The sequence below is a fragment of the Amblyomma americanum genome, chromosome 6 (genome assembly GCF_052857255.1).
Source record: "Amblyomma americanum isolate KBUSLIRL-KWMA chromosome 6, ASM5285725v1, whole genome shotgun sequence".
Classification (NCBI taxonomy): Eukaryota; Metazoa; Arthropoda; class Arachnida; order Ixodida; family Ixodidae; genus Amblyomma; species Amblyomma americanum.
In genome coordinates, this window is record NC_135502.1 from 159,699,747 (window position 1) to 159,715,445 (window position 15,699).

At 52.4% G+C, this 15,699-nt stretch overlaps 1 protein-coding gene and 1 pseudogene across 1 annotated transcript in view; both read left to right on the forward strand.

Moving 5' to 3' along the window:
* Nucleotides 1-15,699, forward strand: part of Awh (LIM/homeobox protein arrowhead) — a 300,738-nt gene that overhangs the window by 116,191 nt on the left and 168,848 nt on the right. The gene's annotated exons all lie outside the window — the stretch shown is intronic.
* On the forward strand, nucleotides 1,814-13,711 carry LOC144094418 (uncharacterized; annotated as a pseudogene).

Consider the following 15,699-nt stretch of genomic DNA (forward strand, 5'->3'; position numbering starts at 1 on the left):
TTCCTGCGCTGTTGTGAATAATGAATAGGAACGAACTCGCCCAACTTCTTTCTTTCATAAATACACATCCGCAGGGATAGAATAAATTGCAATCAAACTGATTGATGAACTTGCTCCAAGAAGAAAGGAATCGTTTTTAAAACATTGGAGACAGTCGTAAGAACTAACCAAATTCCGCACAGCTGAAGACAGAGTAAAATGAACTTGATTTATAAAGGGAAAGAAGATAGAATGCACATAAAAATCTTCAGACCGATTACGATAACATCTGTTATACAGGGTGTTTCGCCTAAGGCTTTAAACAGTTTTTAAAAGCAGGCTTTTTGAGTTAGATGAGGGCTTTTTTCAGCACAGCATTGTCAGCTCTTAAGTAGACCAAATACAGCTAAGGCGTGCGAACTAGCAGGCTCGTCAACTATTATTGAATAGTCAGTTTTTAATTATTACTGCTAGGCTCTCAATTATTGAGAGCCGTGTATCCGATCGTAATTATTAACCATATCATATTTTATAATTTCGAAAACCCTCGGCGTTGTAGCCCAACAAATTTCGGCTATTTCGACGAGTTACTTGCACTGGAGAGGTTGCTTTGCGTGCAAGCTTCTCGAAAGCCATGCATTTTGGCGTGATGTTTGCGACTTGTTTCCCCGTGCCTAGGCAAGCGGCTTTACTCGTGCAGTGCCGTCCAGCAATGGTCATTCTCCGAACGCTGCTGCTGCAGTTCCTCCGCTGACCAACCCTACCCGATGGGGAGCGTTCATTACTGATTTTTTTCCATTGTACCAAGGCTGGCTCGAGGAAGCCGCTCATTTCCGCTGCTCAGGCGACCTTGCGGTAGGCGTCGAGCGCAACAGTAGTACAACGGTCGCCCTTTTCAAGTCGTCGCTCCCCTTGTCAGGTGACGGTGAAAGCGCTTCAGTCCTCGACGACGTAGTCGAATGGGTCAAGCGAGGCCATGGCGCTGCCGTGCACCGGGGTGATTCCCGCGCCCAACAGTCTCGCATCCCAACACAGTCGCTCTTCAAGCGGTAGCACACAAGGCAGCGCTTTACACGCCGCGGTGCTTATTCATCCAAAGGCGAACACAAAAGGAGTGGAGCTGAAACGCCGCCGCGGCCGTGTTAGAACTTGTGTCCTCTTAAGAAGCAACAAAATCAGATGACACGTGCTGTGAAGGCGAAAGCATTAGTGCGTCATCGCGAGCGTTCGACCTCGACGCAGGCTGCGCACTGAGACTCGCCTCCGAACATTGGTTCCACGATCGCTGCCCGTCCGAGTGCAACACTCGGACACTTGGTTCGAATGCCTGTCGCGAGATAGCCTCCCACCTGACTAAGAGACGTATGCCATATGGAACGAGAAATCGTATGACACCACACGCAACGGTGTACGACGAACGCTTCCGTCACTGTTTTGATCAGGTTGTCGAACCGGAACAGGACCGAACCCGATTTTTTTCCGCCATTTCGGAACTGGACCTGAACCGGAACGAATCGGAGACAATTGCTGTTAATTTACCTTCATTGATTTCTTTCTTTTTTTACCATTGCGTGTAATGCGTGATGTATAATTCTTGTATTCCCCTTGGCAAGTTATGCCAGCAGTGACGCTGCGATGTTCAAATCTGAAGGCTGGGCGGAGCAAGGAAGTGAGTGGAATTATTGATGGGGAGTATTAAATCACAAACTCTATTTGGTAAGCTATATTGTCGTCCGTTACTGCTACTGTGTCGAAAAAAAGAATGAGTTTCATAGGTATTCGCATCGATGATGGTGGGTAAACTGAAGACAGTCTGCAAAGGTTATGTCCCGTGATGTCTACGCCGGCGATTATGTCCATTCGTCGCAAGTTAGGTTTGAAGAAACCGATATTAGATTGCCAAACTGTGGATATCAACAAGCGCCATGCTTAAACGACTGCTGGAACTTCAAGAGCTCTCCGGCGACTGTTTCAGCAACAAAGATGAGCTCTGTCTGAAAGATGAAGACTGGCGCGGGTATAAAAAGCATGATAGCCGCATTGGTGCCAGCTGAAAAAGCTACTGTTAAACTGCAGAAGGAACAACGAACAGCAGGTGATCTCTACAGCAGCCGGTTTAAATGCCGCATAGGTGTCCGAAATTGACACCTTGGTAGCGAGCAGCATAAGAGTCGCCATGAAAAGGCGCCAGAAGCGTTTTTTGGGGAGCGATCTGTTTTGTGCAGCCATTTATCTAGATCCTGGATACCACATTACGTTGGCCAGCAAGGAAAGGTGCCGAGAAAAACAGCATTTAGTCACCACATGGAAACGGCTTCGTAGGATCGGCGGCGGCGATCAGGTACCGCTCCAGGCGACAGCAGAATCTCCCTCTAAAAACTCACAAGCAGAGGATGAACTTGAAACGTTTCTTATGGAAGCACTTGGAGGCCGCAAAAGTGCGCTCAAAAACGAAGACATACACACCCTGCTCGACACATTTGAAAAGGTGCCGAGAGTAAGCAAAGACTCGAGTGTTTTGGAATTTTGAGAGGGATAGAAGTTGCGGCGCCCAGAGCTGTATGCACTAGCTACAGCAGCGCTTGCTGTGCCGCTACAAAAGCCAGCACCGAGAGAGAATTTTCTGGACTGAAGTACACCCTGCCTTGTCATCGAACCCAGAGTACTCTAACAACTCCTGACGATGCCTCTTCCTTCGGTCTTTTTATGCTGGCAAATAAAAATTGGCAGCATCTATTGAGCACATCAAAATATTTGCGAGCAACCATGATTTCATGTCATGCTTATTGTAAATTACACGACTATACGTCGCAGGCTAGTTTCAAAGAGGTTCCAGAGGGAGGTATAAAGCGCGCCTATGAAGGCATTCATGGCTCGCAACAAAACGGCGGTCGCGTCGAGTCGCGATAACAGGGGAGAGACAGTACTGTTCGGCACATACGATAATGACCCCCACCGCAATACGTGGAAGACGGGATTTCTGTCAGCGCCTTTCGACACATGTATAGACCATCGCACGCAGCCTGCGGGCGCGCTCCTGCACTCGACACTAGTCGCCATCTGTCGGCGCGCGCTGAACGTTTGACTGCGGGCGGGTCGGGCCGGCGGCGCGTAGTATGCGTGTTTACGTGTTCTTCGCTTCCTTCGCTGATGCGTTGTCACCTAACGTATGTGGGTGTGTGCGTGCATCACTACTCACATTTTCCCTCTAGCACACAGTACTGAGGTTATCTGGCTCACATTGTTACTCGTTAAGGTCGCATCCGAAGGTAGTCGGCCAGTTAGTGTGCAGACTGGAAACAGGTACTTATGAGCACAATTCTGCGCTGGCGTGTCGTTTGTTGCCGTCTTTTACGTACGGTATCATCTATGATAATTATCTGCATCAGAATGTAGATTTATTCATTTGACTTCATGGTGGAGTGATATGCAACGCGGTAACCGGATTGGCCAGCTGCAGACTGTCCAGGCGACGCGCTTGTTTTCAATCACCAGTACGTCTTTGACATCCTTGCGCTGAGCTTGGTGTTGTTTCCATTAAACACATTTTGTGTGCGGGAATGTAAACACGACTGCTACCAATTTAAGTTGCTATTTCCGCATGTATGTCAGAGGGATCGGCGAGGTAAAGGGCTGATAGTACTATCCGTCTGCTGTTGGTGCATGCCTGAATCACAGCGATATATACATGATTTTATTGCATTGTACGACACTTGGCAAAACGGCTTGGCGATGCTGTCACACACACCGACAGGTTCCGAATAAAATAAACGCAACTTCAGGGCGCAGAATTCGTGAAAGCTGGCTTTTTCGCTGATTTTGATTCAAGCTTTGATAAATTCAGCTAAAATACGTTTTTATGCGCCATATAGCATAAAACACGACAAAATTTGTTTTCTGTTAGCCCTGCGACTCAGTTGAGCTAACAACGATAATTTGTTCATTTAACTGGCGCACCACCACGCAAGCGACAACAAAGACCTATTTCTGGGTCGTTCTTTATGGCCGGCAGGAAGGATTAAGAGCACATTGGAATTGGAACTGCATTCCAGCCATGCACCTAGTGCTTGATATTGACCAGATAGATTTCTCTACGATGGAGCACCACGACAATATCGATATAAGCACGAGCGCGTGCTAAGCGCCGGCACGATTAACGTGATTGTCAAACTGAATATTATGAATTACGCGTCAGTATTATCTCTTTGATAGCGCAAATACTACCTGCATTACATCCGCGCTGTGGAAGTGTGCTCCGCAATGTTTGTTCAGCAACTTGAGAGGCATAAAATCGCGGCTACATAGAGGCGCGGCTATCGCAGCCCCGCTGTCCCCTTTGAAATGGCCGCGCCGGAGAACGGCTCTGGATTCTGGTCTACATGAGCTGCCCCCTCCCTTTATGCAGCGTATTTTGTGCACTGCTCACGTGCAGCTTTTAGCTTCGAACTTCGCAACAGCATAGCGCGGTTGAGGTTTGTCATGCCGGAGCCTAATGCCAAGCCTGACAGTAAATAGGTTCTTTATTGAAAAAGTGCCCTTTCAGCGTACAAATAAAGCTAGAAAAAATACCTGTAAGTGAGGTAGTTAAGCCCTCCAGCCAGAAAGAAAACATCAAAGAAGGCACAATAGGGTGTGCAATTAAACTAGATGAATGGCGTGCGAATGATAAAAGGTCAAGAGCACAGCAGGCATAGTAATCAGTATTCTGCAAGCCTATGCATTCGAACAGAAATAGTTTGCAAGTATCTTTAAACGAGGTAGCCATATATATGACAGCGCAATACCACTTTTTAAATGAAGGAAATGTCATTCTCTAAACTGTGAAACACGAGGAAATTAAGTAATATTTTTCTGAGAAAAATTGCGACAGGGTGCACGAGGTGCCCAAGAAACTTTGTGCAAAAGCAACGTTCGCTGATGATCTATTTGGGAACCCATGACGCCCAATTAAAGCTGCATGTGCAACTGCACCATGACAAGCACACTGTTTTGCATCAGCGCATGGTTGCAAGCAAAAGAACAGTCAACGCTTGCTGCGTGCCTTTATTTTTGATAGAGACGGAGGGAAACGAAATTGCATGTGATGATACAACAGAACAGGTTGATTGGATTCCTGCGCCTAAATTACTGTAGCACGCCGTCTGCTAATATTATCCTTGCACCGAGCTCCCTACGTCCCATAATGCATCGCTGTTGGAGCAACAAAAATGAAAGGAAAAAATTAAATTGATGTGAAATTTTAAGGGAACAGGTTGGCTAAGTTTGTTTTATTGGTTTTTGCCAGCGCTACGCTTGTGGGTCTTTTGCCGATCTGATCCCAGACTGCTGCCGTTGCCGTTCCCGTCGCCCCAGTACCTCGGAACAAACCCCCCGTTACATTTGGTGGAGGAGCCGGGTAAAAACATCGGCCCTGGAGCTCCGTAGTCGTGCTCTCCCGGCGCGCACGATGCCTGAGGACGTCCAACACCAGGCCGTACAAGTGGGCCAGGCTGTCATCTGTGCCGGCTCTCTTCGTCAAGGGGCCCGACCATTTTCAGCGGGACTGACGAGAACGATGTGGAAGATTGGCTCACATCGTACGAGCGGGTGAGCGTATACAACAAATGGGACGATGTGACGAAGCTAAACAACGTCATCTTTTATCTCGCCGGTGTGGCTAACCTCTGGTATCGCAACCATGAGGCAGATATTCAAACCTGGTCCATTTTTAAGACTAAATTTGCAGACGTATTTGGTCGACCGGCTGTCAGGCAACTCCGAGCCGAACAGCGATTGCGTGAACGATCTCAGCAGGCTAGTGAAAGCTTCACTAGCTACATTGAAGATGTCGTCGACTTGTGCAAGCGGGTCAACGCTCGTATGTCGGAAGCCGACAAGATCCAACACATCTTGAAAGGCATCGATGACGACGCTTTTCAGATGCTTCTAGCGCGCGACTTGCGTACCGTTGCTGAAGTCGTCACGCTGTGTCAAAGCTTTGAGCAGTTGCGCAAGCAGCGGATTCTGACACGCCAGCGGCCACAGCAGGTTGAGTCGCTCGCTGGGCTCACGCCTGCTCCTGACCCCTCGCTGCTACAGCAGATTAATGACTTCGTGCGGGAAGGAGTGGCACGTCAACTTTCCTTTCTGCCGAGCGCTCACGACCGACCATCATATCTGACTCCAGCGCTCCGACATACAATTCAAGAGCAAGTTGCTGAGGCTCTTCCACCGGCTCATCCGTCACCACCTGTCACGGTTCCGCTGACATACGCTGACGTTGTCGCCAGACCACAACCTGTGGCGGCTCCGCTCACATATGCCGAAGCCGTCGCGAGACCGCCTCCTGTCGCGGCTCCAGTGACATATGCCGATGTCGTAGCAAGACCGCAGCCGCCAATCTATAGTGCGCCTCCGGCGCATTTGCGAGGGCCAGTGGCTTACCGACGACCTACTCCAAGGGTCAGCGATTCCTGGCGCACAACGGACAATCGGCCGATTTGCTTCTTTTGTGGTCTCCCAGGTCATGTAGCTCGGCATTGCCGCCGTCGTCTCCCGGACGCGGAAATTCCTCCCCAAGCTCCTGGGTACTGGCCCCCACCGAGTCAGTACTCTGTACCAGCTGCGCCGCCGCAAAGTCGTACTTCCTCGTCGGACCGTTCTACCCTCTCCAGCCGCCGGCCCTCTTCTCCACGACGCCGGTCTATTTCGCCTATGCGACATCGCCCCACCGCTAACCAGGAGGAAAACTAGGCGCCGCAGTTCCTGAGGCGAGAACTGCGTCCACAACGAACTTCGAAAGGCCTCATCCGTCAGCCGCTAACCTCATTGAAATTTCCGTCGACGGCGTTTCTGTCATGGCGCTTGTCGACACTGGTGCTGCCGTTTCCGTCATGGACGCAAAGCTGTGTAGTTGTTTAAGAAAAGTAAGGACGCAAATTGCTGGACTCTCACTGCGCACCGCCAGCGCTCAGAACATCCAGCCGTCAGCAGCGTGTACCGCTCGCGTTGTAATCCAGGGGACCATTTATGCCGTCGAATTCGTCGTACTGCCCTGCTGTTCTCATGCTGTTATCCTGGGCTGGGATTTCCTATCGCGCCATGCTGCTATCATCGATTGTGCTCGAGCTGAAGTCGAGTTCTCTCACCTGCCCGAAGCTGTCTTGGACACTGCCCCTCCTGGTGCCTGTGTTAAGGCCCTAGTTGCCGAAGACATTGACCTGCCTCCCTGCTCTTCAGTCCTCGTACCCCTCTCTTGCGGCCCTCTTCGCGACGACACTGTCCTCTTCACTCCGCCCCCTATCTTTCTGCACCGCAAGTGTCTGCCTCTGCCATACGCTGTACTGACTATATCCGCTGGCCTCTCCGTACTGTTCGTGTCTAACCCATTCTCGTTCCCCAACGCCTTGCGCCTAGGTGAATATCTCGGCACGGTACAACCATTCGCGTCTCTGCTCATCCGCGAAGAGACGGACGACGCGCCGCACCTCTCCATAGCCGCACTCAGCCCACCTACTGCTGCGCCCGATCCCTCCTCAACCGAAGCATTCCTTCGCTCCATCGAAGACAACCTTCCAGCGCCGCAAAGGGCACAGCTTCTCACTTTACTTAATCAGTTTCGCTCATCATTTGACTCACATCAAAGTTCCTTGGGCCAAACTTCCACTGTCACCCATGCCATCGACACAGGTGACCACGCACAGCTGCGACAACGTCCCTATCGTGTGTCTGTCGCCGAGCGCCAAGTTATTGAAGACCAAGTCGACAAGATGCTCCAGAGCGGCGTCATTCAGCCCTCACGCAGCCCATGGGCGTCGCCTGTGGTGCTCGTCAAAAAGAAGGATGGCTCCATACGCTTCTGAGTAGATTACCGCCGCCTTAATAAGATTACGCGCAAAGATGTCTATCCCCTCCCGCGCATAGACGACGCTCTGGACTCTTTGCAAGGGGCCGAACTCTTTTCATCTCTTGATTTGCGTTCCGGGTACTGGCAAGTTCCTATGAAAGAAGCCGATCGCCCCAAAACCGCCTTTTTTGACACCGGATGGCTTGTATGAATTTACGGTGATGCCCTTCGGGCTTTGTAACGCCCCCGCGACTTTTGAGAGGATGATGGACACCATTTTGCGCGGACTTAAGTGGAAGACATGCCTTTGCTACCTCGACGACATTGTGGTCTTTTCCCCGGACTTTGACACCCACCTCTCCCGTTTGAAGCACGTCTTGACCTGCCTCTCTGACGCCGGCCTGCAGCTGAACTTAAAAAAATGCCGTTTTGCCGCTCGTCAATTAACCATCTTAGGTCATGTTGTCTCTAAGCAGGGCGTCAGTCCCGACCCAGCGAAACTTCGTGCTGTGGTTGACTTTCCCAAACCTACCTCCATCAAAGACCTGCGCAGCTTCCTGGGTTTGTGCTCATATTTCCGCCGGTTTATTCGCAACTTTGCGTCCATTGCTGCGCCTTTGACTCAACTGCTGTCTGGAAGTGCGGATTTATCACTGTGGTCTCCAGCGTGCGACGACGCATACACCACCTTGCGCCGTCTCCTCACGGCGCCGCCCATTCTGCGCCATTTCGACTCGGCCGCTCCTACCGAAGTTCACACGGACGCCAGCGGTGTTGGCCTCGGCGCTGTCCTCGCCCAACGAAAACCTGGCTTTGACGAATACGTCGTTGCTTATGCTAGCCGCACACTCACACCAGCAGAACGCAACTACTCCGTAACTGAAAAAGAGTGTTTGGCGATTGTATGGGCCCTCGCGAAGTTTCGACCGTACATTTATGGGCGCCCTTTTGACGTTGTGACCGACCACCATGCGCTCTGTTGGCTTTGCAACCTGAAAGACCCCTCCGGCCGCCTCGCTAGGTGGGCCCTTCGCTTGCAAGAATATGATATCCGCGTCGTGTATCGCACCGGCCGCAAGCATCAAGACGCCGATGCACTATCACGCTGCCCCCTTCCAGCCGAGATCGCCAGCCTTTCCACCTCCGACGCTTCTCTGCCCTTGCTTCGCCTCAGCGACATGCCTTCAGCGCAACGCATGGATCCCTGGATCGCTTCCCTTCTCGACTTTCTCGCCAACCCGACGGCTGCTTCACCGTCACGTGCGCTCCGCCGCCAAGCTGCCCATTTTGCGATCCGTGACACCCTACTTTATCGCCGTAACTACAACTCCGAAGGTCGCAAGTGGCTGCTCGTTATTCCATGTCACTTACGCTCGGAGATATGCGCATACTTCCATGCTGCCCCCCACAGCGGTCACGCGGGCGTTTTCAAGACCTACACCCGCATACGGCTGCGCTACTACTGGCGCGGAATGTACACCTTTATCATGAAGTACGTGCGCGCATGCATTCCCTGTTAACGTCGCAAGACACCTCCCCATCGTTCTGCTGCTGAGCTGCAGCCGTTACCATGCCCTCCACGCCCGTTCGACCGCGTTGGCATTGATTTATACGGTCCGCTTCCATACACTGCAGACGGCAACCGTTGGGCTATAGTAGCGGTGGATCACCTTACACGATATGCCGAAACTGCTGCCCTTCCGGCTGCCACAGCGACGGACGTCGCCTCCTTCATTTTGCACCGATTCATCCTTCGCCACGGTGCACCTCGTGAACTGCTCAGTGACCGAGGCCGCGTGTTCTTATCTGAGGTGGTGAAGGCGCTTCTCAAAGAGTGCAACACGATTCACCGAACTACCACCGCCTATCATCCGCAGACCAATGGCCTCACTGAGCGATTTAACCGCACACTCGGAGACATGCTCTCCAAGTACGTCGCTTCTGACCACACGAATTGGGATCTCGTCCTTCCGTACGTTACTTATGCGTACAATACCGCTACGCAGTCTGCCACCGGATTCTCTCCTTTCTTCCTACTTTACGGCCGCCAACCCTCTGCTACTATCGACACTATCCTCCCTTACCGCCCTGATGAATCCGAATATCGGCCTGTTTCCGACGCCGCGCAACACGCCGAAGCCTGCCGCCAAATTGCCCGGTCACTCACCACTGACACCCAGCATCGCCAGCGCTCCCGCCTCGACCAAGACCAAACCCCACCGAACTACACTTCTGGTGCACTTGTGTGGCTCTGGATCCCTTCAGGAACTCCCGGTCTCTCCTCAAAATTTCTTGCGAAGTACCATGGTCCCTACCGTGTGCTGGAGCGCACCTCTCCGGTTAATTATATCGTGGAACCCCTCACGCCGTCTCCTGATCTCCGCCGCCGAGGACGGGAGACCGTTCATGTCCAGCGCCTCAAGCCCTACTACGACCCCGCCGTCTTGCCATCATCCTAAGTCGCCAGGATGGCTCCTCTTGTCCCCGGGGTGATTGTAAGGCTAAAGAAGAAGATGCGTCTGATGATTTGAAAAGACGAAGACGAGGTGACAGTGTTCTCGAGAGTTTTTGCCAGCGCTACGCTTGTGGGTCTTTTGCCGATCTGATCCCAGACTGCTGCCGTTGCCGTTCCCGTCGCCTCAGTACCTCGGAACAAACCCCCCGTTACAGGTTTTTTTGTTTTTGCAGCATACGAAATTTCCGCTCTTGTTCTGAACAAGTTCAATTGTCTCACGTGCGTGAGAGCAACATTTTTTTATACAAAAATTACAATTTTATAAATATAGGCGGTTGCAAACCGTGCCCTATTTTACACGAAAGTGTGATATGGAGCTCTCCTAAGTTGAAAAAAAAACAAGAAAGCAGGTACGATAATTTTTTCAGGCTTAGAAGTTTTATTACTCCTCATATGGAACCAGCTGAAAGGAACCTAGCGTTTTGTTTTGATCAAATTTAGCTCTAGACGCTATGCGACTAGTCTTAAGTACACTTATTTGATTTGGGTGCAATTTCACGAGCAGCATTGAATTTTTTGTGGCTCTAGGCCTCGAATGTAACAGTTGCCGCAATGACTAACGCCGAATAATTTGTGCTACAAGCAATGAATCTGCACTACTCAGCCTGTGTTTACCCTCGTGCTGTTGAATTCTGGCAGTGCCGCCCAGCGCACGGCTAGCTATATAGTGTCTACTACGAGTTCTTGTTCTTCAAAACTCTCGCTGTCAGCAGCACACACAGACCAGATGAATGTGCTTACTGATCGCAGCTATATACTGGATGATAAACAAAAACAAATGCCTCCATGGGAACAAAGAAACCGGTGCCGCCCAGGGGCTCTTTAATGGTTCGATGACGTCGTCGCGAAGCATTTCTTCCACTTTGTACCAGATGGCTTGTCGCTTTCGGGGTGACACACAGTAAGAGCTTTGGCAGAGAAGTCGGGCGTGCTGCTCGGTCATAATGCGATGCTTGGCAATCGTCGGTTTCCGGACCTTCAGCGATGACGAAAAGCAATCGCTGTAGCTTCGAAGCAATTTACGAATCTGGTGTTGTCTGTTCCGGGGTAGGGCTGGGTTGATGTCAAACGTGGCCGAGTTCTCTTGTTCAGGCGAATCTTCTGCGGATTTGTCTGAGAGGGCGAAGGAGTCTCGAACGTCGGACGTTTCGTTGAAGAAAGCAATCGTCGTTTCTCTCTGCCGGTTTTCTTCGCTGAAGTTAGTCAGCAGTACTGCAGCTTGGCCATTGCGGAAAGTGTGATGCCTCTTGCAATGCCGACTCCTAGGTCTAGAAGCAACTGCATGTTCCCCTAAATGATAGCGTCACTGTTATTGGCTTCCGTGGCGCCTACGGTCACGATGACTCATGAGCGGGGTGGAACGCTCTATTTTTCCTCCAGGACACTCAGGGCAACGTGGTGTTTCAGAGTTCTCATCGAAGGGATGGCCTGACCCGTAGAAAGCGTGATCAGCTTGGATAGCAGATTGATGATCGTCTGATGCTCATTAACGAAATCTATGCCCAAGATCAATTCCCGGGAACATTGCCGTAGTACAACGAAGGTCGCAGGATAGGTATGTCCCTGTACGGTCATTCGTGCTGAGCATCATCCTGAAGGCGTAATGAGGTGGCTCCCTGTGGTGCGAATTTGTGGGCCGTCCCAAGATGTCTTGACCTTCCTAAGCTGCGCAGCGAATGTTCCATTCATCAGCGAGTAATCGGCTCCTGTGTCGACTAGAGCGGTAACTTTACGGCCATCGATAACTACTTCTAAGCCGGATGTCCTGGCTCTTGCGTTGCACGTCGTCCCTGGCATCGGGTCATGACTTCGTCAGGTATGGGAATCGTTTGTGGGGCGTGTCGTCGAAGGTTTTCTGGGTAGCGGCGTCATTTTGAAGGCGGTTCGCGTCGTGGTCGAAGTCGTCATTGTATGCGGCGTCGGCGTGTCGGGGGCGGCGTCTTCGTGCGGCATGGTCGTTGAAGGGTGTTTGGTGTTTCGACCTGGAGCAACCTCACCTCCAGAGGTTGCTGTCTTTAGTTTCCCCTACGTTGGATGGGACACCTTCCTCGTACCGCAGCTGCGTAGCTGCGGCGTGGCGACGCACAGCGCGTGGCTGACGGCGACGGTGAGCGCGAAAGGCGGTTCGGCGAGTACTCCTCTCGACGCAGGTACTCGCCGATTTCTTGTGGTCGTTGGCGAAAGCGTGGTCGTGGTGCGTCAACGGCAAATCCTCGAAGTCCGATCATATATACGTCGGTACAAGCAGTGAAGAATAATATGGCCGGCTTCGCCGCAATGAAAACACAGCGGGCGGTTGTCTGAAGTCCAGCAGGCGTCGCATTTCCTGGGGTTTGAGCGCCGTTTGTAGGTTGGGCGGGCGGGGGCAGGGGTGCGGTGTTCGAGAACAGCCGGTGCATGTCGAAGAAGTGGCTTTAGGGTGTGTAATTGGGGCTGAGGACTGCGTACTGCAGCGGCGTAAGTTAAGGCTGGAGCTTGAGCTGGAGGTGTCGATGACGTGGAGCCAAGCGCAGCACTTCTTCGCGGGTGATTTCCTCAAGGGTCGCTACTTGAGGCTGGTTGGGAGATGGCAACAGGCGACGCAGCTCTTCCCGCACAATTTTGCGGATGACACCCCGCGGCTTGCCTCCGAATGCAGTGCTATCCGAGAGGGTTGTCGAGGTCACTTGGAGCTGTCGAGGGGAACGGCGGACTCGTGCTTCCAAGGTTTTCTCAATCATTGCTACTTGGCTGGTGAATTCAGCGACCGTCTTCGGTGCACTGCGGGTCAGACCAACGAAAAGTGCCTCCTTTGCACCACGCATCAAAAGCTCCACAATCTTCTCCATCATGTCAGTATCGACACATCAAAAAAGGCGCTTCATGTCTTCTACGCATGCGGTCACTGTCTCATTCGAGAGTTGTATGCGTGACTGTGGGGGCAGCTGAGCTCGCTCTTTCCCGGCCATGCTTGTGATTGCCTTCAGGAGCTCAAGCTTGAATGATCCACACGTCGCCAGGGAAGCTTTGTGGTTTTGTAACCAAATCCTGGCTGCTCCTTCCAGGCCGAAAAAAATGGGGCTGACTTTAGTATGGTCTTCCCCAGTGTTGAATACGGCGACATGGCCCAACTGTTCCAGCCACACTTCAGGATCCTCGCGCGGTGTACCGTTGAACGTGGGCGGCAGTCGGGACTGGTGGAAAATAATCGGAGCAAGTGTCGTAACCATGGTTGACGTCGGAATTGAGGAGTCCTTCTTTGCTCGTGTGCAGGTCCTGTAGTTGTCCGCATTCAGGTGAACGCCTCTGGAGACGACGGATGTTTCGCCTTCGGTTGGGACGGCTTCTGCGGCTTTCTCGTGATCTGCTTCTTCGAGACGGCTCGGGCTGCAATGGTGGTTCCCAGGGAGTGAACGTGACTGGTCCATTCGTTAGCACATGCACCAGAGGTCACGTAATGGTGGTTCCAGTCCGGAGAGCAGGAGGACAGCGAAAATGGCTACTAAACAAAATTCTTTATTTGACCTGACTCGCGCCCGCAAACAACTGAATCACTCGGCGGTGGCGCAGTAACAAGCTTGCTCGGCGGTCGTCGAACAGAATGCCCGCCACCTTCCCCTTTGGTACGGTACGTTGACACGCATCACAAGACCTGGCAAATCTTTTGATGTCAGCCTGGACCCCGGGCCAATAAAAATCATTGAGCACCCTAGCTGTAGTTTTTCGTACGCCCCGATGGCCGGAGATTGCACTCTCATGCGCCAGCATGAGGACGTGAGTGCGCAAGCATTTCGGTATCACTGCCTGCTCGATCACTTGGCCGAGACACACTTGATGTGATCGGAACAGAACGCCGTCCTCTAGATGAAAGATATGGGCGGTCTGTCCATTGGCAGGATAGGTTTGCCCCAGCTTCCTTCGACAGACCTCTAATGTAGGGTCCTCCTGCAGCTTAATACGAAACTCCGGCTGTGACAAGTGGAGCGCGTTACGAGTGGGGCTTTTGCTACGCTCCGAAATGTTCGTCGCCGATTTAGGGGCGATATCAGCCGAGCCTATCGCAGCAGGTGATGTCGCCTGGTCCACAGAAAGTGGCGAATTGACTAAAAATGGAACGTTTGAGCCAGTGGCATTACCAATTATGTCGCCATATAGTACTGTGAAGTGATCGTCACCTTCGCGTCCGTAACTTCGAGACTCGTCCCATCAGCCAATAATGACGTGGCCCTTTTCCCTGTAAGCGCATCGGCAAGGATGCTGTAGAGTGACACTAGTACTGCCAGTATGACGTAAAACTGAAGGAGGTTGGCCAAACACTTCCCCCTGCACCATGGGAATGGCAGCAACTACAGAGGTCCAATGGCCGATTTTCTCCCCCAGCTCGCCATCTAGGCTCGTTACCTCTAGAAAAGTACCAGGATAAGAACGCCGAGAAGCCATGCAACACGCAGATGCCTCACGTTCCCCATCTCCTGAACTCTTCCACCTGCATGATTCTGTATGGTGTCCGGACTTGCGGCAGAATGTCCAATATGATCGCTTTGGTTTCATTCGACATCCGAGGCATTATACCTAGTTTTCTCGCAGACAAAACAGCGAAGCTGACACGGTGGACTTGGAACTCCGTTCTTAGATTTCCCTACCGTCTGCTCCCCTTTCTCTTTAAAAACCAACAGGTTATTTGGCCGCTGTGCCTCGCGTAAGAACAGAGCAGTTATTCTAGAACATGGCAGTTATTCTAGAACTGCTCAGGTAGTGCCATTTCGCGAACCCACTCGCAGCAGCAGCAGCAGCAGCAGCAGCAGCAGCAGCAGCAGCAGCAGCAGCAGCAGCAGCAGCAGCAGCAGCAGCAGCAGCAGCAGCAGCAGCAGCAGCAGCAGCAGCAGCAGCAGCAGCAGCAGCAGCAGCAGCAGCAGCAGCAGCAGCAGCAGCAGCAGCAGCAGCAGCAGCAGCAGCAGCAGCAGCAGCAGCAGCAGCAGCAGCAGCAGCAGCAGCAGCAGCAGCAGCAGCAGCAGCAGCAGCAGCAGCAGCAGCAGCAGCAGCAGCAGCAGCAGCAGCAGCAGCAGCAGCAGCAGCAGCAGCAGCAGCAGCAGCAGCAGCAGCAGCAGCAGCAGCAGCAGCAGCAGCAGCAGCAGCAGCAGCAGCAGCAGCAGCAGCAGCAGCAGCAGCAGCAGCAGCAGCAGCAGCAGCAGCAGCAGCAGCAGCAGCAGCAGCAGCAGCAGCAGCAGCAGCAGCAGCAGCAGCAGCAGCAGCAGCAGCAGCAGCAGCAGCAGCAGCAGCAGCAGCAGCAGCAGCAGCAGCAGCAGCAGCAGCAGCAGCAGCAGCAGCAGCAGCAGCAGCAGCAGCAGCAGCAGCAGCAGCAGCAGCAGCAGCAGCAGCAGCAGCAGCAGCAGCAGCAGCA